The sequence below is a fragment of the Formica exsecta genome, unplaced genomic scaffold (genome assembly GCF_003651465.1).
Source record: "Formica exsecta isolate Colony F162 unplaced genomic scaffold, ASM365146v1 scaffold37, whole genome shotgun sequence".
In the NCBI taxonomy this organism is placed as follows: Eukaryota; Metazoa; Arthropoda; class Insecta; order Hymenoptera; family Formicidae; genus Formica; species Formica exsecta.
In genome coordinates this window covers 2,354,084-2,380,686 of record NW_021850941.1, presented here as the reverse complement: position 1 = coordinate 2,380,686, position 26,603 = coordinate 2,354,084, and the positions used below count along the sequence as shown (strand labels likewise).

At 37.0% G+C, this 26,603-nt stretch overlaps 1 long non-coding RNA gene across 1 annotated transcript in view; it reads left to right on the top strand.

The window, feature by feature from the left end:
• LOC115239271 overlaps positions 1-21,340 on the top strand; it is a 321,179-nt gene extending 299,839 nt beyond the window's left edge. The window contains exon 6 of the long non-coding RNA XR_003884616.1: positions 20,085-21,340. This is a non-coding gene — a long non-coding RNA (uncharacterized LOC115239271). The remainder of the gene's footprint in view (positions 1-20,084) is intronic.
• The last annotated feature ends 5,263 nt before the right edge of the window (positions 21,341-26,603 follow it).

Here is a 26,603-nt window from a genome sequence, read left to right as displayed (position 1 = left end):
AACCGCTGTAAATCAGTCGCGCAACCGGGACAAAAAGATGCGGTGGAGTAATCCGGAGACCCCGTATATCTCACGGAGCGGATCTTTATCGAAATTTTTCGTAATGACAAATCGATCGTTTTGTAGAATCCGTGGCTTCCACCAAGGTTTACGACCTCGCGCACCACGTCGTCGATTTTTAATCGTAAATTTCGGCCTGGCCACACACGCGCGCCAACCTAGACCACACGCATCGTGCACCGTCGACTCGCGGTGAGAAATTACATTTTTATATGCGTAATCATCGCCACAGAATGGACTGCCCAGACCGCGAGCAGAGCGAGACAGAGAGGGAGTGGCGAGAGAGGAAGATAGCGAGGGAAAAGAAAAACGACGTCGTTCGAGAATAGGCTTCCGTTCGTCGCTAAATGCGGACACGCTATATATTGGCCGCTCTGTCCGATTCCTGTTTTTTACGATTATGAACAAAACCAACGAGCGCGTGAGCACTCGTTAGTACGACCAGCAAGTTAGCTGCGCCTGCTGGAATTTTTTTATCCTGGTTTCTTAGCAATTGTCTCTTGAAGGACAGTCTTAAAAAATATAGTCTCGAACAAACAGCTAGATGCAGATAATCGTTTTCTCCTGTAATCTTTATTACTTGGAAGCTTGGTCCTTTGGTGTCAACTTGAAATAAGCACAATGGTGAAATGTTTAGTTTAATGGTGAGATAACTCTCTGTGCGTGAAGAGATTTACCTCTCTTTTATTATTTAATAATGTATTTTTCAAGGGATATAATTCAGTCTCTTGCTTTCAACCTTAAAAAGAGAAAAAAATAAATAAAAGTCAACATTATTTTATTAAACATTTCTGTAGGTTTTCTTTTGCATTAAGCTAAGTGTGTATGTATGTGTTGAAAGTACCATCATCACGAATTTATTAAAAAATATTAACTGGTTACAACAGTATATACAAGAGAAAAGATGACATCGGCATTAGTCAACCTGTCGGGCAAACCTCCGTTTTCATCTCGAAGGTCAGAGAAATGAAGAATTCACGAAGATTCTCACGTCTGCTTGACCTTCGACCCGTCGAATCGTCGCGTGGGCCGTCACTCGTTAAAGTTAATACGGGCTCGTGACAGTATATGGTCGTATACTTCCCTCTCATATCCCTTCGCGCTTATTCGTAGAAAATTCTACGTTTTTATTCATTGGCTGCCCTTTTCCTAAATTTTCTGTCCTTTATTGATTATTACATTTGAAAAATTATAACGATTATAATAATTTACTCACAATTAAAGTTAGATTAAGAAGTTGGAGTTAAATTAAAAAATAAATTGAAAAATGGTACACATTTTTTTAGGCGTCTATAACTATAACTATGTCTTCTTCAAGTTCTTTTCTCGAGTTCGTCGCTCGCGTCTTTCCTTAAGTCCTTTATACTTGCTCGTTTAGTTTAATCTATCCTTAGTCCGCGCAATCTCGTCTCTTACAAAGGGAAGAAGAATGACGTGGCGAGACGGCGGTGCAGAGTGGTGTCGGATATCTTCGTGACAATCGCACAGTGCCGCGTGCCAGATTATCCTGCACCACGAGGCGAATTGTTTCTGCCGTCATGACTCGACGCAAGCCGCGTTGTCACGGCTGTCTTGTCCTGGCGAAGAGAATATTAAATTAGTACCGGCTGCATATTCACGATGCTCGCGCGCGCGCCCCGCGATGCTACGCGCGTCAATCGCTATTACATGCATTCTTCGTAACCATCCTGATTCACTCCGATCTGAAGATCGGATTCACGTGCGCTTCGTATCGAAGTGAACAGACGCGATATGCCGGCTCCATCATCCTCCGCGGAAGCGCAGCGTTATTTTACACACGCGCAGCGTATATTGTACATATATATGTCTCGTACGTTATTATAATAACCTAGAGTCCAAAAATGTGGATACCACGATGAAAGATTTACGCCGCGCCGGCTAATTAAGCGGTTACGGCAGAGAACTCGAGGACGTAATTCCGAGGAGTCCGACTTTATTGAGCGCGAATGCACAAAGGAGGGACTCTCGTGGGGCGTCGGTCCGAGGACCGTCTAGGAGGGCAATTAAAAGCAAACGATCCGAGGTTATTTTCAGCCTGTTCTAATTAGAGAGGCTGTACCGGAACACAAGTGACTCATGTGCCAACGTCTCCGATCTACGAGAATGCTCTTTGGTGCGCCCAGCTTCTTTTCTCGCGACTCCGGCTGACGTCACGCGCGGTGGCGTCATCCTCATCATCTCGCCGTGCCGCTCGGTCCCCCCCCCCCGTCGAATGCCGTGCCCTACGTGTCACGGTCCGCGCAGATGGCTCTCTTCTTCTAAAAGACTCTTTTTCGGTCTTATATAAATATATTTTTTGTAGAAAGTTTATGTATATTTGATTTTTTTAAATAAATTTTTTGACGAAAGTAATAAAAATATATTTTTCGAAGAGAATATCTTTTTCGAAATATTTTCTCAAATATGAGAAAAGTCTCTTCTTCCGTAAGGAAAAATTTGTGTGTACGTTGTGGGAGGTCAAATATTTTATTGTAAGAGGGTATATTTGTATTATTTAGGAGAAATGCCCTCGTGTTAAGAATATAATGCACATTGAGAATTACAGACATTTGTTGATATATTATACATCTCAATTCTTTGTACTTTAGAATAGATTGTTCTAGAAAGAGGTAATCAACCGAATAATATTTACGAGCAGACTGCTTGGGGAGCAGGAGTTTCGTCTTCTTTAAATAAGTTACGCCATTCTTAACCCGGAAACGTACAAAATCAACTCTTACCTAATAGTTATTTATAACTGGAGCAAATCTTTGTGCAATAATGTTAAAAGCATTTAAATAACATGTAACTTTGTCCGTGAGCTGACAATCCCGTATTCAATGGAGGTAAAGCACATTTTTAACCCTATTTACAATTGCGTTGTAAAGATTAAGTGAGAAGCATTGTATGAACGGAATGTATTTTGCTTGTATGCAATAAAGAAATAGAGCGAAAAATTCAAGGTTGAAAAGAGAATTTTTCAAAAATTTGTTTAGTATCCAGCTGAGACATCCAACGGACGTCTGACTCAACTGATTGAATTTTCATTCTGCATGAAGGTATAAAGTTTAGTTAGATGTCTATTACATTGTCTTAGGTAAGAACCGTGAAGCTGTTGCAACCGTTGCAAATTGAAATGAATAAACGAGATTGGCGTCAAAATTGATTGGCATCAATCTTCTGCACGGAAATGTCTTGCTACCTTGACTTGGAAGTTTTTATTTGCAGAAACTGCACATCTTTTAAAAAGGTCTTTTAAAGTTTGTATAAATTATATTTACACTTGTTTCCTAATATTTTACCATAATTGTATTCTGTTTTCTATAAATGTTATCTTTCAAAGAAATCATGTTAAAACAAGAATATAATGAAATAATTTTTCAAAAATTTTCTACGATATTTACTTTTTATGTACTTTTATTTTGAAATTTTTTTTAAATCTTATTCAATTTAAAATTAATTTATATTCGTTATAGAAGTGGTTTAAAAAAAAAAATGTTATATTTTTCTCTACATTTAAAAAAATCATTATGTCAGAAAATCATTATTTATTATTTAAGGATTTATTTGTTTTTATTACATTTGTTTAAACATTGCCCTCTGTTTATCCTCTAGTTTTATAATATTTCGAAACAATTGTTTGATTGCTTTTAACTCGTTTTTCGGTATTGTTACGAGAAACTGTACCAAGATTTTTCCGGGCTCCCGAGAGTCTTTTCACGTTTTTATGGCAATCAGAAAAATGTAGAGCAAGAAGTAATTATTACGATGAACCGTTATACGCGGATCATTATCTTAGAGATTTATTTTTTGGTGCCTATTCACTATATTTTTTTTAGAAAATTTATCTTTTTAAAAAAACCTCAGAGTGATTTTAACATATTTGATAATAGTCATGGTTCGCTCATAATTTTTTAAGATCTTTCTTTTAAAGAGAACCGCTTTTTTTTACGAAAAATAATATATGTATGTAAAGCAAAAAAAGATCATGCATTTTCTCTTGTTCAAGATTTCGTGATTTTTTAAATGTTTACGAATGCTAATTGTACATCGATATATAACCACGTCTTTGATTTCGTAGAATTTAGTGACCATGTTGATTCGATAAAAGTCTGGGTCGAAATCAATTACTAGGATGAGCTCACGAGGTCCGAATCAGCGGATCTTTTTCAAAGTTAATTCTATCACTAACTTGGTAAACGGATCTCATGAACCGCGTTATAATACTCGCCCCTAAGCGGTATGTTCATTGTGCCATATATTACGAGCGGAGGCGCGACCACGTGCCCTCCTCTTTGGTGGTCCCGCGGCACGAATTTATCCGCGTTATATTAAAGGGTGGCAGCAGGAACCGACGGGGCTCTTGTGAGGTAGCACATCAGGGGGAAGCCCGTCGCGTCGTACAAAACGGTGGTTTTACGATTAAAATTACGATACTTTTATGTTCGCGGCTAACTGAAAGTTAATGCGCCGTCAAATCGTCTCTCTCATTCTTTTCGGCTACTACAACGGCTACGATGCCGTCCTGCCTTTCCTCCCTCAATCTTTTCTTTTCTCGCGGTAAAGCTCGCTGTTGCCGACCGACCGAAAGAGGGTTATAACCCTTTCTTCGTGCTCCTTCCTCTCGCGACGTATCGACCGCCGACGTGCTCGGAAGCTGGGTAGCGGCACGTAATTTGTGCGATGGGCGTTTCCATAGTATATTGACTAACTTATAAAATGCGTAAATATCATGGCAGAGATTGAAAACAGTCTATGTACTTACATGTTTGCTTATAAAAGTATTTTTGAGAGAGTATGAAAGAAATTTAAAAATGTCTATTGCATTTGCAAATGCAAATGTTTCTCGGAAAAATGACAGTTTTGGGAAAACAATGGCGACTCTGCTTTTATTTGATTCTATGTTTCTATGAATATATTATAGGTTTTTGCAAAAGTAATCTTTTCACAAAAAGCTTAGAATCTTTATAACCTGACGTTTTATAAAAAGCCTAAACTTTTTGTAGAAAAATAGAATTTACAAAGAACCTATAACAAATGCATATAATCTTCTTTGTCTTGTAGAGAGAGAAACGATCGCAATAAATTGTATTTAAAATATTACTTTAAATATAATTTATTGTGCTCGTTACACTTAAAAATATTATTTGTGTTATTATTTTAGTGTTTCGAATTAACAATTCATAAAGGTACAGATATAGATTAAAAAACGCTGTTATCTAAGTCCACGAAGCATATTTATAATAATAATAATATTAATATTTTTTTCGCAATAATACCATTGAGAGATGTAATGAGATGTTGCAAATTCTGCTGTTTTCAATTTCTGCCTCTTTTGCTGTAAGAGCTTATACGCAGTTTTGTGTAGGAGGAAATAATCTCGAAATTGGATACGTGACAAAGTTTCCAAGGGATTGTATCCGCCCAAGAGTATAAATAGCACTATCAAATATTGGAGACCGCTTGGTCGCTTTAAAGCACCGTAAATCACGAAACGTGATCCTTGATTATCAGGCGAATGCATTTCTCCTCCTTCAGACCATATTAGTCTGAAAATTAAAGGTGTCTATATATATTGTAGAATTATGGGAATATCATTTATCGTTCAGATTATTTAAATTTGATATCAGACAATTGCTATTACGTAAATATATATAAATAAATATTAAATTTGCAATATATATCTCTATCATAAATTTAAAAATTTTTGGCAACAGATGTATATTTGATGAATAAAAAAAAAAGTAATATTTAATATTTTCGCTATTGATGTATATATTTCATCTCGTATAACTTGATTTATTTGTTTATTTTATAATTTAGAAAGAGACAATATAGAGAAAGCCTTCGTATAAAAATGAGAAGTTAATAGGGGATATTATTTTCTTTAATTATAATTTAAAGCAACTCGGAGGCTCGGTTAGGGCGGGAACTGACCTGAGATATTCTGTGCCTAATATATCTCATTAAAATATCGTGTAATATAAGTAATTTGATCTCTTCTCTCTGATGCGGATCAAAATTGTATCGATCGACCGTGGAAAATCGTAAAGTGACCCCTATCCGTGCACAAATTACTCCAGCCCATAATCGCCGTCTCGTAATTACGATCAGCTAAAATTTATCGTCTTTACCATCGTTATATGTTGTTTCGAGAAGCGCGCGCAATTAATGATCGACGGGACGACGGAAAATCGCAAAGTGGTTCCCTTTGCGTAAAAATTATACGCGAGTGCGTAATAACGATCGTCTGCGAGTCGCATCGCTCGCGATAACGCGAAGAGTTTGCGATTAAAAATTGGACGGACTTGGGCGCGAAGTGTTCCGTAGAAAATCGTAAAGCGCTTTCTCGCCGGGCTCAGTCAGATATATCGGCGGTTCCTTTCCTCAAGTTTCTCCGGTTGGGGGACGGTTCCTCAATTAACGGATCGTCGAGCGACGAGCCTCTATTTTTCATCGGCTAATTTTAATTTCCGCATATTGCGCTGGCTTGCAGGAAGCTATCATCCATCCATTCCCAAGAGCGTTTCCTCATTCGTTCGTGCGATCGGCACGCATTTCGCACTGCATTGTGTACTTTCCTCGGCCAAGCACGAACTCGCGTTTACTGATCGGTAGAGGAAAAGATTCTTACGTGACTCACGCATATATGAAATCGTTTCATGATCACGAAAGGCCGATTTCAAATGGAAAATATATTTGTGCCGGGAGAGATTTTCTTGTCGAAACAACAGTTAAGAGTTTAATCTTTCAAAGAAAGCAAGTAGCGTTATTAGCATTTCTGCGTAGCAACGCATATACTTTGCATTAATTTTTTTCGAGGAATATTGAATATTTTAAAGATATAATATGTATATATTTTCTAATACATGTTGGTATACTATGTTTTTCTATTCGATTTGTTTCTGCATTTGCGATTTCTCACGCAGAGTTGTTTGAGACTTTGCCTTTCTTCGTTTGAATAGCGTGACTATGAATGTATTTCTTATGAAAAATGAAGAAAATAAATGTTTTCACTTTTTGTCTGCCGGCAAACGTAGATTGAGTTTGAAGGAAAAATGAGAAAAATTATTTGAAACTAGTCGATATACGTCAGCTATTCTTGTTAGTAGCATACGCGTGTCTTATAAAACTTTTTAAATTAAATTGTGAGAATCTTTTTACTTTAAAGTTTTATCAGAGATGTAATAACGCTGAACGTTCCACGAGTTTTCATTAAATAAAAGCGGTAGACTAAACAAACGCGATCGCTGGTTCCTGCGTTAACGTCGACACCCTTTCGATGATAGAAGTCTTCCTACAGTAATTTTCGGCACGGTGCCTTTGCTCCTTTTATGCGATCCAGATGCATCCAAAGTGGTAACGATGAGACGAGTTCTTACGTCGCGCCGCCAGCTTCTGGTACGTGTTAACGTTAGCAGATGGCTTTCCAGAACCGATGATCATAACTTTGAGCTTTCATCTCGTCCTCTTACGCGCGACGCTTAATAGACGCTCGAACTTATTTATCGGTAACAGAAATGCACCAATTACTCGTTCGCTTTTCTAAACGGAGTGTCAACTTTCTCATTATAATTTCACAATTACCGTTCGCACTGTGACACATAGTCCACTTCCGTTCGTTTTTACTCTACACCGAAATTTATATCAAACACGTGCGAATTATCGCGCCTTTAGACACTTAATGACGACAGAAAGCGAGAGATTTTTTTTCCAAAAGTCGAGTGCGTACAAAAATGTTTCATTTCCACATTATTTTTATATGAAAAGCTTACCATGCTGTTCAGGTATGTTTTCGAAAAGCAAACATTGATCTCATCTGTTCTGACGCGAATTAAGTGAGTTTCAGTAGCAGGCGCAGAGGATTTGACGTATATATGCGAAAATCAACACTGGAGAAACGGAGCGGCGCCGGCGAGTTTTCCATAAAAGCACGGTTTAATTGATTTTCCATCGAAAACACAAATATTTGTTAAAACAATTGTGCACGTAAACCGGTCTCTAGCGCGTCTCTAGAGCAGAGAGAGTTGCAGAAACTTGTGGGATCACTGTCATTTTCACTATCGTGAAAAATGAATGCTGTTGGAAAGGCGGTTAAAAGCGGAGAGTTCAAAGAAGTTTTCTGTGAAAGGAGTAGTCCTGTGTAACTACCTTTTGTGTGCATCTTTGTGTCGGCAAATCTCGACATAGTAGGCGCCGCGTGGCCCATGAAGAGAGAGAAAGAGAGAGAGAGAGTGGCATCCCCTCCGCTCTTACCTTTAAAATTTTGACCTTTGTGAGTGAAAAATGCGACCAAAGATTACAAGAAAGATTCGCCGCGCAGAATTTCTCGAATGACTAATGGCCAACAGTTGCAAATTTCTTTGGAAAACAACTTTCTCTTTTTCTTAACAAAAGTATGTTAAAACTATAAGCTTTGTTTTTGAGAAAAGAATGTCTTTAAATGCAAAAAATGATAGTATATTCTTTTTTTTTTTTTTTAAATTGTAGAATATGATGTCAAAAGCTTCAGAATCAAAAGAGATAAAACATTTTTCAAAATTCTGTTATACTTTCACGATCTCTAAACCTCCAACTTTTGAAAAAGGTTTGGGAGAAAACTTTTTTGGCAGCACAATCCCGGTGCCTCGATGGGCGGAGCGCTCGATTCGCACGTTGCAAAGTACACGAAAAGTTAATTGAAGCCGGCTGCTTTTCACTGCCACGTTGTACAATAGCCGATTGTCCGTATGTCGGCGTGCCCATACGGGGTGTTTTATTATGGGCTTGCTAGTGGAGGCCTGCGACCGGGCACTCACCACCGTGACAGAGTTCTCGAGGATCTTGAAGCATCGAGATGCCTCAAGAATATTCATTCGAGCGATGGCATGAAATCGAGGGGCGTGCAGCGAATAATTCGCGGTTACAGCTAGAAGAGGGCTCATCAAATATATTAATTCTGTTGAATACGCATTTTTTCTCGCTTTTACACAAATATTAGGAAAATTTAACGAGGGGGGAGGGATTGAAACTTATATTAGTTACATTAAAATTGTATGTATAGAAATGTTGCAACTATTAAAAATGAATATATATACAGTTGAAAAATTTGTCTTACATTTAACAGATATCATATATCCAGACAAATTTTTGTGTTAATTTAATGTAATATGGACGTGTTAAATGATGACATTAATACTATGTTAATATTTTAACACAAAAAATAAATGCAAATCTCAAAGTAATTTAAAATCAATTTTGTATAAAATCAACATATTTTTAATGATAAAATTAACTTGGAAAAATGTTATTGACAGTTTGTAGTCACTCTCACTCATATTCTAGAATAAAATCAATATTTCTTTCTGTAAATTTTAACAGATAAATCCTGTTACTAATAATACGAAACATATCTAATGTTTAAAATTAAATACATGTGCACATTGTGTTATTTTTATACATTTTTCAGTTGTTTTAATAATTTGAAATTTGAGTTCTATTAACACAACAGCAATATGTTAAATTAACATATGAAGGTATTAAATATTTAACACAAAAATTTTAATCGGCATATTTTTTAACAAGAAAACACAAATTTTCCAACTGTGTATATCTGCGAATATTTGTTCTCTTGTTCAAACTATATCAATTCTTTCTATTTGATTCTTATATATAATGTACTATTTGACTCTTATCGTGTTGATATTGAACGTTATTTTCAAGTTATACAATCGAAATAACTCTGAATGCGGATATACATATTTAAAAAGATACTAAGTGAGGAAATTGACAAATAAGAACCGAGACATAATAATTATAGAACGCAATTTTTTTTATTATTTAATTTCGTTAACAAATATACATCAGATGTGAACGAAATATGCTATGCTCGAGGTGGACCAAAAAACGGTCCGGAACGTTCATATTTGATGTATATTTGTTAATGAAATTCAATAATAAAAGAGTTTACGCTCTAATTACCGCGCCTCGGCTCTTTTTTTTCCAATTTCCTCACTTTGTATCGTTATTACTCTGAGCTTATTTCCGTAAAAAGACTACACTTTCTCATGTAGTCGACTTACTTGGCTTAATTTAGCACGTGTTAGTTTCTAGAGCGAAGATATATCGTAGGTTTATCCCAATTACCATAAAATTTCACGTACCTACGTGCGTCATTCACTGTCAGCGGTAGGAAAACCCGCTACCGTTCTGCTGAATACTCTACTCTGAGAAACGGTTGCACAAAAGTGCGCTCGATGCAGGTAAAGAGTCGCGGGTTGAGCGAGTCAAATCGCCGACGGGTCGACGGCATAAGTTTCGACCAGTGATCCATAATTTTCGCACGTCGGTTCCTCTGTGTCGAGATACCCAGCCGCGGGTCAATACTTGTCGGGCTACTTAAGGCATATCCTCGTGTCGCGCGCGCAAAGGACCGCATAGATGTACGTCGCCGCAACGAATTGAAGATTTCACGGAGACCGATGCGGCTTTTGCGGATTTCTCCGCCCACGAAGCTGCGTACTGTCCCGCGTTTTACAATGTGCCTTCGTTAAGAAGGACCAGCTGCACGGCGGGTACAGTTAAAAATAACCGCCTGTTGAATTTCATTAAAATTTCCAAAGAGAAGCGACTGATGCGAATGCGAATGGACATTTATTCATATGAATATTTTTATGTATGTGTGCATATGTGTGTGATGCATCATTTCATTAAATATAATTTTATTTATACATACATATATGGGAGATCGAGGATGAATTTAATACAGCGCTGTATTTATATCTGTCCAATTATTTTTCATGTATATAATCGAAATCGATCATACAGAAAACGACGGAATTTCTCGATTTTTATCATCGAGTTCCGCTTCGGGTTTTCGAAGAATGAATTTTTCGTCAGCATAGTACAACACGCGCGATATCGTAAATCCTCCTTTTTATTTTCATGGCATCGGTAGGAAATGTTCAAAATGGCAGATGACGACCGATCTGATTAGACTCGGTGCTGCTTGAAAGGGGGAGAAGATGCCCGGGACCGTCACGGGCTTCGAATCGGCATTCAGCCGATTTCCGCGCACCTTGGAAACGGTGATTTTACCACATAAACAGGAGTACTGCCTTAAGATAGATCGCGAAGAGAGTCGGTTTAAATTTCTTTCAAGCGACTTTTTTTCGGTGGATTCACTTTGGTCGTTAACAGATGCGATCCGCTCGTGATTCGGCCGGGTTTCGTGATTTTCTACGGTTTCCGCAGGCAAGAGAAATGTCTTTGTATCCTGACTGGTGCACACGTGATCTCATTCAAACATCGGTGTGGAGCGGTCAGTAGTTTGGTTTTATGCGAAGCTTTCTTTCTGGATATAATTTCCTTGCGAACTCTTTAAGCGGAAATTTCTCGTTTTCGAAGAAGTACGGTCGTATCTTACAACCCTCTACGTTATTCAACCGCAGCCTTTCGATATGATAATATAAATATATATACACTACGAATTGTTTGCTAACATTACTAATAAAATGCGAATATATATTCGTAGGCGAATATATCTTTCCGTCAAGCTTTACGCTATTTTGATTGACCTTGTGGACGGATCTATTTAAGAAACAGCATCGTTTAAACGAGATTTCTTTGGTTTTTTTACTTTTTTTTCACGTAACTTGAACCAATCATATATCTTCATCAAACACAAAAAAGATAGGATTTTCGAGATAAAAAACGTCAAGAGTATACTGTCTCAGTTTCCCTTTTTCTCTCTTTATTACGCAGAAAATGCTAGACTGTAGATGTTTGCGAACCTTCTAACGTCTTTGGCCATATTTCTGGTCATAAATGCAGCAGATCGTGATCAGAATATGAGACACGACTACCTTCTGGAAGATCGCGACAGGATCTACTTGTTAGGCCGAGTGCGGTTGTCCTGGAAAATCGTTCTTGAAGAAATCATCGCGCATATCCATTTATTTTGTTTTTATGAGGCTTTTATGAGGCTGTTTTCTCGGTATTTTCTTCGTGGAGTTTTTTCATCGCTAATCGAAATATAAAAAGTAAGAATCTGAATAAACTTGCTAAGATCCAGAATAATGTTGAAAATATTTATTCACCTAGCGTGTTTTTGAAAATTAAATTTTAACATCTCGCAGTTTTTATATTAAACGAAAAACCATTAATAAAATTAATATATAATTAAAATTGCAATACATTGAAGTAACAAAATAAGGATAATTGTTTCATAATTTCATGTAAAAAGAGCTTACTCAAAGCGTATTATTACACGCATCTCGGCATAATGCAAAATCATCGTATATTAATCTTCTACTTGCTCTCTATTCAGTATAAATTGTTGCAGATAGTTGCGGATAATCTTATTTCAAACATCTTTTATTTAATTACTACATACCACCCATAACGAATATATGATTCATAAATGAATTTTTCATGATATTTCTTTTAATACTCCATCCGGAGATTCTTTAACAGAGAGTTCTGTTGTACATGGTAGAAAGTCAAGAGTCAGCAATTTAAATTATATAGTAGCGTAGCTCAGTAAAAAAGTCAATTATTTGTTAATGTAACTTGCCGGTAGCGCGATCATCGTTCTAACAATAACACACAAAAAGCACAAACTTAATGAAAATATATTTCTTACAATATTTATGTTTATTTATTTAGTGTGTATATAAGCTTTTCTCCAGGTTGAAGCTATCTTCCTGACAGAGTTTCTTGACGATATATTGAGAATTGTACTATAAAAAAGTGATAAAAGAGTTCAGATTCTGTGCAGAATATGCATTTACATTTTAATTCTACACGGGAAGGGTGAAACTTATATTATAGCGCTCGGTTACTCTTGGTTACCATTCTTTTCAGTTCCTAGATATTTTAAGAGTCGTCAGGGAATATAGAAATTAGCACATAAATTCGAAAGAGTTAAGGGCCGGTTAAAGGGTCGATAACGAGTGTTTCGAACTTTTTCAAAGAACTACTACCGTAGCGTATTATCCACCCCATAACCTTTTCGGTTTACCTATACCATAGACGGTCCATTATTCGCAGAAAATGAATTTGCGAGTGAACAGAATTTATTATAAGGGAAACATATATGATATATGATTGTGTACGATGCCGGGCGTAGAACAATGTATTTATAGTTTATTTTGTCACAAGTTTCCAGTACTTCTGATGACATATCATACATCACCGTAAATTGACCGTAAATCATCTTACAATTAATCTAATTCTTTGAAAGTTACAAAATTTGCCGTTGAATTCCAGGAAAAATACATTATTGGAATTTTTACGCTCTTTTTTCTATTTGGTAAAACTGCATAAAAGATAAAACACCTCCGATTTTATCGCCATTTAAATATGTTGTAGAGGAAGTTCTTCTGAGTAATTCCTAAGAAATAAATGGGAGATGGCATAGGTTTAGAAGATATAACAAATTGAATATGCTATATAATTTGTTATTTTTTAATTGCAAAAAAACTGTTTATGACATTTACGCGTGGACAAGGGAGGGGCTTCACCCGTCCTTTTCCACCCTTACCCTAAAAAAATTCTAACCTAATCCAAACCTATTTCTAATTTTAAAAATAAAGTTGGGTTGGGTTAGGTTAGATTTGTTTCGGGTTGGGAATGCAAAAGGAGAGGCGGAGCCCCTCCCCCGCTTACGCATTCAATAAATGATATTTTTCAAGACAAGACTCACAAATTCGTGTAGTTGCATGTTGAAAGCTGTTAACGAACTACGAGAAATAGGTGAAACATATTATATAAAATATCCATGACTGTGTACCTATCCCGTAAATGTAAACAAACACTTTTTCCACGTCTGCTCTACAACAAATACAACGTACACAAACTTCATTTTTCTTAATATTACTTTATAATTCCTGAGAAAAGTATTAAAACTGTGAAACTTTAATTTGTTATATTTCCTAATCCAATGCCGTCCCTCACTTATTTTTTTTGCGGGGAATTACTCAGAAGAACCGTGTGTTACCTTTTATGCAGTTTTACCTTCTATTTTTCCAGTAATTTCAAACACCTTGTCTTGAGACGACAAGATATTGCCGGGTTTAAAGTCATTTACGTAGCATGGGCGGAGTTTAATCGCCGAAATATTCGCAGTATGACTCTACTCATTTTTTTCTCTCGACCTTTCATATATAATTTTGTAAGATACAAAATTGCAATAAGATACTCGCGCGCTTATTACTTTTGCGAGACACCCACTGCGCGTCAATTCCCTTTTGAATGTCGCTAAGTTTCCTTGAGTTAAAATTAACGAGGCAATTCCACGCATTCGCGGCGATATAAATCGCAATTTAATCTGCGTTTAAAGCGTGATTAATAATGATCGTATCATAGGTCAATACTGTCTTGTAGGCTAAATAATGTTTTTCAATCTTATGAATAGTCGAGCTAAAATACGATACGAAAACTTTCTATAAAAGATCACACGCCATTAATTATACACTTCATTGATTTGCGAACGACGCGAGTCCTTCTCTTTCTCTTTCTTTTTCTTCGATACGCGGCAATTGCTGAATTATCTTAACGTCCTTCGGTTATCTCCTAAATCACGCGAACGAAGATTTCATTTCATTGCATTTCACGATCTGCGAAATCGATTGAACGAGGGACATTTATTCATCGTTTGAGGAAAATCTCTGCAACATGAAAATTTACACTCTGGTTTTAAATGTTCATGCAAAAATATCCCGATACAACTTGAACAATTAAGGCAAAATGTGATACATTTTTTGATTTGCTTGATATGATTTAAGGGGTCTTCTTAGTTTGACACTCTGAAAATAAGGCGATTTTTGGGAATTTTTTTTAAAGGAAAGTGTAAAACATATTAATTCTAAATTTTGCACGTTTATTAAATAACATTTTAAGTATATCCTGAATTTTTTTTCAAGTAAAAATATTTATTTGTTTCGGAGTTATAGTAGCCCAACCAGGGTGTTTCAAAAAAAATTGTTGTTCGTGGCAAACATGATTCCAGCCGTTATAGTCATCTGAAATAAAAAACCAAAAAGATTCTTAATCTGTATGAGTGTGACTATTGCGTGAATTAGAATAAAAAAAATATTGAAAAATAATAGCAGCGTCTCAAAAAAAAATTTCATTTTTTACCAAAAAATTGGTTAGTTCTGTAAATCGCAAAATTCGAATTTTTCAAATATTGATTTAATTCTAGTTCACACGATAGCCACACTCGTATAGATTAAGAATCTTTTTGGTTTTTTTAAATTTCAGATGACAAGAATCGCTTTATTTTCAGAGCGTCAAACTAGAAAGACCCTTTAATAACATTCGAGAATTTGTTTCGCGTCAAAAATCCGCGAAACCACAAACGGAATGATATCGACGAGAGGGCGAGAAGAATGCGAATATTTCTCTCACGATAACCGTTTTTCACGAGGATTACTATGAGAAATCCACGAAATCACCGTCATAAATTTTCATGCTGCAGTTTTCGGTGCGCGCGGTGAAATTTATTAATGCAAATCAGACGCTCGTATAACGTTCGAATGAGAATGACTTTGATTGACGATACGCGGGAACAATTTGTCAGTTTTTTCACTGACGCATCGTCGTTATCATCCCGACGGCTATCGGATTACCGCGGTAAATTTTCACGTGTTAACGAGCGGTCCGCGCAATTTTCCAACCGCCTTCGCCGCCGTGAAATTTATTAACGCCAATAAAACGTGCACGCGCGCTTGACTTGTATAACAATGCGGAAAAATTCTTTTATCGATATATATATATATACTCACGTACGAACTTGCACATTCGATTTAATCTTACCACTCACGCTCGAATGTATCTCGACGGGAAGTACTTCGATCGAAAGTAGCTTCGCATTGGTACGAGATATTTGCGTGCGTTGATTAAAATGACTCACCCTGTATACGCGCGCGTGCTTATATGTATAGAAAGAGTTAGACATACGTATGTACGCACTCGTAACGGTTGTAACATAAAACGCAATATATGATAATTTATGCAGGCGCCACCAGGAAATTGCGCTCTGGCCATTCGACTCTTCATGGCGTATACGATATTGGTCTACGTTTTATTTCTTTTTGATAATAAGATTATGAAGACTATTACTCGTAATATTGAATTTAAAATTTCCGCATAGAAGGAAATTGTGTAACAGACACTTGGAAGTATTACGAGATCAGAGGCTCGGTTTAAGTTTTGATTGATTTTAGATAATCGTAAGATGAGCTCATATAATGTTTAAAATCATATATCAATAGTTATTGATGTTTTTTCATTTAATCAAGAATACGAGACGTTAGAATTTAATTCTAAAAACGGACTAGATGTAATTTAAAAAAAAAAAAATATATTACAAATATTTTAATTATAAATAATTTTAATAGTACTGCAGTTTTTATTACGGCTAATAATTTCAAAAATATCTTTAAAGATCGAAAACAATTTTTCAGAGATAACTCGATATATAAAGGAACAATGTCGTGAAAATAATCTAACACAACTACCTAGAATAAAATATAGTTAGCATAACGTTTACGTGTTCGCGTTCTCCTTTTATCGGGATGGCAAACGTTCGCCAAGTGGGTGTAGAGAGTAGACTTTGAAATTGGATAATTTGAAATTGAAATTACGACATGTGTGGAATCTCGACGACGGTTTTGCCTCCGCAAAGAAGAGGACGAAATACCACCTCCCGGTTTGCTCTCTCGCCTGCTTTCATTTCCTTTTTGTTGTTGCTCTCTCGTGTGCGTTCCTGCGCCTCTCGTGTTTGTCTCCCTTTTTCTTTCCCCACGTTTTCGCCGGTAAAAGGCGAGCATCCATTGTTTCGGCGCAGCATTTACTTCGCCGGAAACAAATGACCGGGCGCATAAAGACGATGGCAAAAAACCGCTAGTTTTCTTCGTTAAAACTAATATATGTCATCATTATTTTTAATAATGCAAAAAAGGGTAAGAACCCTATCACTATCGAGAAGTTGCTTCTGCTTGTCGCAGGCTTTCTCTGTCGCTTCTGCTTTTTCCGTTGTTCGTTTACCGGATTAACAAGGGTTGACAGACCGGCGACTAAAGGTCCGTCATTATGTCTTGGCCCTTGACAATTATTTATAGTGCATAGAGTTTTAGTGTATAATCGTCTTAATATATTATTAAACAGAAAATATTTACGATAACAGTTATAATTATATAGGATTTATCTCTTTTGCTTCCTCATAGAGGAAGCGTGTGTGTGTGTGTGTGTGTGTATGTATGTACGCGATATTTTGTACAACCTCTAACTTCCGCAATTTTTGAGATACCGGGTTAATTTTTTTTTACATGGATAGAGTATCATTCAAAGATGGTTGGTATTGAATTTGGTGAGAATCGATGAAAAGGTTCATTTTTTATAAACTCACAAAGCTTTCTCTATGAGGAAGCAAAAATTGAAAAATCCGCATGCTTAAAGCAGCTTAAGCATTGTAAGATAAAATGATGAGGAAGCAATGTGCAAGTTTCTAATTTGCACAACTCTACTTGTTTTAATTTCTTTTACGTCCGAAAATTTGTTCACAGGAGATCGCCGTTTGACGAATGTTTTCGGCGACATAATGCAACGTAAAATTACTTCATCATCCTCGCAAAAATTTGGCCGGAAATTCCGTGACGAGAGAGCGCGTGATCATTACACGCCGAATTACGGTCAATTAACGCGCTAATTACGAATTCGCCCGTGATTACCGATGTATATGCATAAAATTCCCTGCGTCCGGGCTTCACGCCACCCAGTCTGCAATCAATTTCCATTTAGGTGGGATTGGGAGTAGGTTTTTTTCGCGGCACCGCTGCGTGCGGAGCCACCTTTTACTGAGACACACTTTTACGTCTCTATTAAGGCCGCGGTGTCGCGTGTAATCCGGCTGCCGGACTTAATCTGTTTAATGGCTTTCGTGCGCAAGGATATTGCGTCGGGGCGGCGTTCTCTGACGCTCACGCAACTGCACGGCGGATCGAAGATCGCGGTGCTGCCGTGCGTTCTCGATCTCGGCGAATGCTCAGAAGGTTGTTCCCAGTGTGCAATGTACGGCAAAATGACAAGTCATTTTACTCACAATTAGTAACAATCGAATAGTCATTAAAAATAATAATCAAAGACGATAATATATTTGTTTTTGATTTAAAATAAATTATATTAAAAATATTATATATACATATAAAGAGTAAAATAATATATATGTGTGTGTGTGTCTCTCACTTGTATATACGATCTTCGTCGGCATGAAAAGATGAATCGAAGGTGTCTTAAGCGATCTAACAATGTGAGAGCAAAATTATATACTTACCGACTCGATGCACGCGCCAGCCAGTAATTGCGACGCGATGCAGAAGATGTACCCGTCTTTTGCATGCATGCAACGGCGCCAGCCGTGACGCTTACGCAGGTGATTAAGTGCATTTGTCAGGAGTTTATCGACATCGTACCGCCGCTCAGCCCTCCTTTGCTCAATCAGTTCCAAATGATCTTCCTCCCGGTGTCAGATTTCATCAGCGTCAAAATGCTGTTAAAATTGCCGATTCAGGAACGATGCCGATAATCAGCTACGTGCACGCATAAAATTTCAGATAAAAGGAACATTTTTTGCTTTATTAAGCGCTAAGCGCTTCCCTTATTAAAAAAGTCTCTGAATCTCTTTGAGTGCTTCCTTCGCGATGTGTTACAAGAAATAAAACGCTAATTAAATCGGCGGCGTTTAAATACAAAACAGTTTCCTGGAACAAATAGATTAATGTTAATGTTCGACATGAAATCTTACCACATTCACACTTGTATGTCTCCCGTCATTGATATTCATGTCATTATTATTAACAATTTTTTTTGACGCGCATTTAGGAAGAGGAAAGCAACTCACGCTACCTTTTTGTCAGAACGGCGACGTCGCAATTATTTCGCTGTTACTGTACGTGGTAACGTTATCTGCTGCGTCAAAGTTAGGGTACGTTTAACAACTTTGAAAGAGGCTATCTGCTTCGTATATCTTATTTTCTTACGATATACACTTCGGTATGAGTCGGAATGCGGCGCCGAAGGCTTCTTCGCGCGGTTCATTTTTTGCTATCTCACTCTCAATCACTCCGTGTGCACTACGTTCGAGATCGATTCGAAGAGAGGTCCTCAAAGACCGATGAGGTGTTAATAAGATATTTTTTCGTTAGACTGAGATTCTTAATATATATCGTAACAATTCAACGAAATAAATCTGGAATGAAAATATATACATTTAATTACTTTCGATGAATTAGAAATAAGAAATGAGGAAATAGTTTTTAATTATACGACGAAAAATTCTAAAAGAATTCTCTTTTATTATAGTCGCCTAGAATAAAAATTTATTACTCCTTATTAAATTTTAATTTAATAATTAATTTTAATTTTAATTAAAAAGTTTTGATTTAAATGATTGAATAGGCTTGATGAAATGATTGAATAGACTGGTCATATATTTTTTGTTAGGTGACGCACTCGGTTGTCTCAACTTGCTTGATCTCAATTTACACGTCTTTTTTATAAAGTAATTTAATTTTTTAATTTAATTTAACATTTATTTATAAATCTCTTACACAAGTACAAATACATAACATTAACAATATCGGGTATATCGCGAGTGAACTTTGATCTCTGCCAGGTGTTTCATAGGTCGCGTTATGGGGGCGTTGTATATTCACGTGAGTTTTTATAATAGTCCTCTCTTATGCGGGTGCATTCATATCGGAGACGATCCGTTCATATTAGTTAAATCTGGTATACGTTCCATCAGCTGGTAGTCGCGTGTGAAAGATTTAAATATCGTCGGTCGATCTCTTTACTGAATATTACAAAAATTAGTAGTATTTTTAGTCAATAAATATGCTACTTTAATGAAGAGATCGACCGACGATATTTAAATCTTTATTTATTTTTATATTTTCTAGATTTTATTTTAAAGCAGATCGACATTTCATGAAGTTGCGAAGAATCTAAGACGAAGAAATTCCGTTCTATTTTTGTTGCAGATTTTCAATGCGGTCGTGTGAACGCAATTTTCTATGGACGGATCACTTTCTTCCAGTCTCTTAAGAAGAAGCGTCGAGATGCGGTGATAGCGAGCTTCGCATAGCAGCTGTTGCTGCGTATGATAGCGTAAGGTACGGTTTAATGTACCTCGAAGCCGACGTGAGTGCATACTTGCCTATCCGCGTTGCTGTTTACTCCCTTCACGTACGGCATATGGCGCACAATGATTTTTCCTTGAAGATAATTATGCGAAACCATCTATCCGAGTAAAGGACACCACTTGCGCCTCTTTCCTTCCTTCCTTCTCTTGCGCTACTCTGTTTCACGTACGGGGACTCTCGTTACCTACGCACACGAGAAAATTGCGTCATGAGCGAGCGAACGTGAATATAATGCGCTCAGAGTAGTTCGAAAATTGCCCATCTGCTCTACTAATAAGATACTGTTAGTACGGAATGAAATAACGTGAACGATTTCAAAATACGGTCTAATCAGGATATGGAAAGATCGCAATCGACATGATTTATTTCGAGTTGGATTGTATGCATAACGTTATATTTTTGCAGTACTTTACACCTATAGTTATTATATTGTAATAATATTTCGCGGGGCTCATGTCTTTTTTCTCATTACGCAGACGCACGTAGGGGGGCGGATGAAAGGGTACAGACGGGAAGGAAGGACAAGAGAGAGAGAGAAAGAGAGAGAGTCCCGTCTGCTAATTTGAATATTGAGTTGCGGGGGTGTCGGTAACGGGCAGCTGCACAACTCGCATAAAACATAAAACGTCTCTAGAACCATTTGCTCCTCCAGACGGAGGAACGTGGGTGCGTTCGAGTCAAGCCAAATATCTACCTACTCCTTTGAGTACCGAAAGATCTCCTGCGAACGACGCCCCGAAGACAAAACGCTCGCGTGTCCCGAACAAATTCTTCGAACTCTCACGAAACTCGTTTACTTTTCGCTCGCTGACGCGCGAATTTATATTCGTACGTGAGAAAAAATGAAATTTTTTTATTATTGTAGTAAATACTTATCCTTATATCGTGTACAAAAAAGTGTGCGTGTTTTCGATAATTTATAAATGATGGTTTCATGTCTCCCATTCTCCCAGCCTACGCAATCATATCTTACAATTAGAAGAAAGTAACGCATTTTATAATGACGGGAACGATTTGAAGGATGTGAGAAAGTGGTCATTATTTTAAAATACTTATCTTTGTATTGTGTATAAGTTTCGATAATTTATAAACGATATTTCTATGTCATCCCACGCAATCATATCTTACAATTAAAAAAAAAAGTCACGCATCTACTCACAATTAGTAACAATCGAATAGTCATTAAAAATAATAATCAAAGACGATAATATATTTGTTTTTGATTTAAAATAAATTATATTAAAAATATTATATATACATATAAAGAGTAAAATAATATATATGTGTGTGTGTGTCTCTCACTTGTATATACGATCTTCGTCGGCATGAAAAGATGAATCGAAGGTGTCTTAAGCGATCTAACAATGTGAGAGCAAAATTATATACTTACCGACTCGATGCACGCGCCAGCCAGTAATTGCGACGCGATGCAGAAGATGTACCCGTCTTTTGCATGCATGCAACGGCGCCAGCCGTGACGCAGACGCAGGTGATTAAGTGCATTTGTCAGGAGTTTATCGACATCGTACCGCCGCTCAGCCCTCCTTTGCTCAATCAGTTCCAAATGATCTTCCTCCCGGTGTCAGATTTCATCAGCGTCAAAATGCTGTTAAAATTGCCGATTCAGGAACGATGCCGATAATCAGCTACGTGCACGCATAAAATTTCAGATAAAAGGAACATTTTTTGCTTTATTAAGCGCTAAGCGCTTCCCTTATTAAAAAAGTCTCTGAATCTCTTTGAGTGCTTCCTTCGCGATGTGTTACAAGAAATAAAACGCTAATTAAATCGGCGGCGTTTAAATACAAAACAGTTTCCTGGAACAAATAGATTAATGTTAATGTTCGACATGAAATCTTACCACATTCACACTTGTATGTCTCCCGTCATTAATATTCATGTCATTATTATTAACAATTTTTTTTGACGCGCATTTAGGAAGAGGAAAGCAACTCACGCTACCTTTTTGTCAGAACGGCGACGTCGCAATTATTTCGCTGTTACTGTACGTGGTAACGTTATCTGCTGCGTCAAAGTTAGGCTACGTTTAACAACTTTGAAAGAGGCTATCTGCTTCGTATATCTTATTTTCTTACGATATACACTTCGGTATGAGTCGGAATGCGGCGCCGAAGGCTTCTTCGCGCGGTTCATTTTTTGCTATCTCACTCTCAATCACTCCGTGTGCACTACGTTCGAGATCGATTCGAAGAGAGGTCCTCAAAGACCGATGAGGTGTTAATAAGATATTTTTTCGTTAGACTGAGATTCTTAATATATATCGTAACAATTCAACGAAATAAATCTGGAATGAAAATATATACATTTAATTACTTTCGATGAATTAGAAATAAGAAATGAGGAAATAGTTTTTAATTATACGACGAAAAATTCTAAAAGAATTCTCTTTTATTATAGTCGCCTAGAATAAAAATTTATTACTCCTTATTAAATTTTAATTTAATAATTAATTTTAATTTTAATTAAAAAGTTTTGATTTAAATGATTGAATAGGCTTGATGAAATGATTGAATAGACTGGTCATATATTTTTTGTTAGGTGACGCACTCGGTTGTCTCAACTTGCTTGATCTCAATTTACACGTCTTTTTTATAAAGTAATTTAATTTTTTAATTTAATTTAACATTTATTTATAAATCTCTTACACAAGTACAAATACATAACATTAACAATATCGGGTATATCGCGAGTGAACTTTGATCTCTGCCAGGTGTTTCATAGGTCGCGTTATGGGGGCGTTGTATATTCACGTGAGTTTTTATAATAGTCCTCTCTTATGCGGGTGCATTCATATCGGAGACGATCCGTTCATATTAGTTAAATCTGGTATACGTTCCATCAGCTGGTAGTCGCGTGTGAAAGATTTAAATATCGTCGGTCGATCTCTTTACTGAATATTACAAAAATTAGTAGTATTTTTAGTCAATAAATATGCTACTTTAATGAAGAGATCGACCGACGATATTTAAATCTTTATTTATTTTTATATTTTCTAGATTTTATTTTAAAGCAGATCGACATTTCATGAAGTTGCGAAGAATCTAAGACGAAGAAATTCCGTTCTATTTTTGTTGCAGATTTTCAATGCGGTCGTGTGAACGCAATTTTCTATGGACGGATCACTTTCTTCCAGTCTCTTAAGAAGAAGCGTCGAGATGCGGTGATAGCGAGCTTCGCATAGCAGCTGTTGCTGCGTATGATAGCGTAAGGTACGGTTTAATGTACCTCGAAGCCGACGTGAGTGCATACTTGCCTATCCGCGTTGCTGTTTACTCCCTTCACGTACGGCATATGGCGCACAATGATTTTTCCTTGAAGATAATTATGCGAAACCATCTATCCGAGTAAAGGACACCACTTGCGCCTCTTTCCTTCCTTCCTTCTCTTGCGCTACTCTGTTTCACGTACGGGGACTCTCGTTACCTACGCACACGAGAAAATTGCGTCATGAGCGAGCGAACGTGAATATAATGCGCTCAGAGTAGTTCGAAAATTGCCCATCTGCTCTACTAATAAGATACTGTTAGTACGGAATGAAATAACGTGAACGATTTCAAAATACGGTCTAATCAGGATATGGAAAGATCGCAATCGACATGATTTATTTCGAGTTGGATTGTATGCATAACGTTATATTTTTGCAGTACTTTACACCTATAGTTATTATATTGTAATAATATTTCGCGGGGCTCATGTCTTTTTTCTCATTACGCAGACGCACGTAGGGGGGCGGATGAAAGGGTACAGACGGGAAGGAAGGACAAGAGAGAGAGAGAAAGAGAGAGAGTCCCGTCTGCTAATTTGAATATTGAGTTGCGGGGGTGTCGGTAACGGGCAGCTGCACAACTCGCATAAAACATAAAACGTCTCTAGAACCATTTGCTCCTCCAGACGGAGGAACGTGGGTGCGTTCGAGTCAAGCCAAATATCTACCTACTCCTTTGAGTACCGAAAGATCTCCTGCGAACGACGCCCCGAAGACAAAACGCTCGCGTGTCCCGAACAAATTCTTCGAACTCTCACGAAACTCGTTTACTTTTCGCTCGCTGACGCGCGAATTTATATTCGTACGTGAGAAAAAATGAAATTTTTTTATTATTGTAGTAAATACTTATCCTTATATCGTGTACAAAAAAGTGTGCGTGTTTTCGATAATTTATAAATGATGGTTTCATGTCTCCCATTCTCCCAGCCTACGCAATCATATCTTACAATTAGAAGAAAGTAACGCATTTTATAATGACGGGAACGATTTGAAGGATGTGAGAAAGTGGTCATTATTTTAAAATACTTATCTTTGTATTGTGTATAAGTTTCGATAATTTATAAACGATATTTCTATGTCATCCCACGCAATCATATCTTACAATTAAAAAAAAAGTCACGCATCTTATAATATAATAATTTCAAGAATGCGAGAAAGCGGTCATCGTGTATTTTATTGAGGATTTATCAAAAATTTATCGATTATTCAACTAGTAAAATATAGTGAATCAATTCGAGAAAGTTTCTCTCTCCTAACTTTCTATCAAACCTGTTCGTGCATTAGAATTATGTGCAAATATTGCGGGATTTTGACATATATACGTAGGTGCAAACGCGAATTTATAAAAAAATTTTATTAGATTTCAATCGTAATGCGTTTTTCTACTTCCGTCATATGTCTCTGCATTTTTCCATTTGCTTTTTTAGAGTATGCTTGTACGAGATATTTACATGATAACACACTTTCGTGACAACTACAATTATATTTTATATTTATATTTTATAGGCTTATATTTTAATACGAAATAGCTTAGACAGCTTTTATATGGATACACGAGAAATTTCTATACACACACATATAAAGTTAGAGTTTATCTCGTGGTCAACTAGCGACTTTTTTTACACATCTGCCACTTCATAGTGTTCACACCATCAGCCACTCGACAGCATAAATCGATCGCGTTTTACTTGCACAATATTGCTCGAAGAATTATTTTTACCTTTAACAAGACATAACATCGTTTATATATATATAAAAAAATACTCGGAGCCTTTGTCAGATTTAGCTCGATGCGTATAAATATTTTCATAACGGGCAACAAAGACGGTGCAGTTCATTAAGATTATAAAACTCGTTTGTTGTCACAGGCTAATGAAAATTGAATGAAAATTTCCAAGCGAGCGTAATCGCTTCAAAGAATCTGACCTTAATTCGCGCGATTGACATACCTCGTCCTTCCATCCTTTTTTTCCTTGCAGGATCCCCAGTTAGAACTTCGCAAATATTATTTTCCGTCTTGTCTACGGGCGTCCCAAGCGATGATACGGCTTTGTCGTGAAAGGATTCCCACAAAAGGTCCAATCATTCAGCCAGAAACGTAATGAATGGCCGGCATTTACATACGAAGATGGCGAGTATCTTATTACAAGACAACCGAGGGGGTGGGTTACATTTCGTTCGGTTAAGCTCGACCGAACAATGCTCAACCGAGGTGGTCGCGAAGGTAATACCCGGACGACGCGTTGCTGAAGACATGATTAACATTCGTTAATAAGATGGATGCGCGTGACGGGCATTGTTGACCCGTTGACATTGGGTGTGATTTAGGTACCTCGCTCGTATTCGAGGCTGCTGGGATCTACTACTAGCGCGAGGAGGAAGAGAAAGAATCGCTCGCCATTGTCTGTCGCGTTTTTTCATTACCTCGTTAGAGAACGCGTCAGGTCCCAGGAAACAAGAAATTTTTTCGTAGGTGTATCTTTTTGAAAAAAATTATATATTTTAATTCTCTTCTAATTTTTGTTTTTGAAGCAAATATACGTTTGACATTTCACTTCTTGATCCGCAAAGAATTTCACAGATGGTAGGAATCGAGTTAATAAAGTTTATCTACGTTATATCACAATTTTCTTTTCTGAAATTTTTATATGGCAAATGAATATCTTTTCTGATTACTTGTAGTCAATTAATTCAATATAAGTCATTATCTTTTATCTATATTAATTTTTACGCGAAAATTGTCACGTATATTCTGCGTTATTTTAATTCTTCATTTCTTTTTTCTCTCGAAATTAAAATAAAGTAAGAAACGGCTTTATAGCTCGATTCCTACCATCTACGAAATTTCTTGGATCAAAAAGTGTCGGTCTCCCGACCTTCATCGCTTTATGACGCGATATCGTCCTCCGGACAATTAGCATCGATCTAGAATGGAGAAGAGAAGCGGGCAGCTGCGTCCTACTACGTTTAGTTAAGCCACAGTGTTAAAGCAGAACGAAACGACGTTTACGACGCGCGACCGGTGTCAGGCAGCACAGGGCGAGAAAGAGTGTTAGTTTCACTTGGGTGGT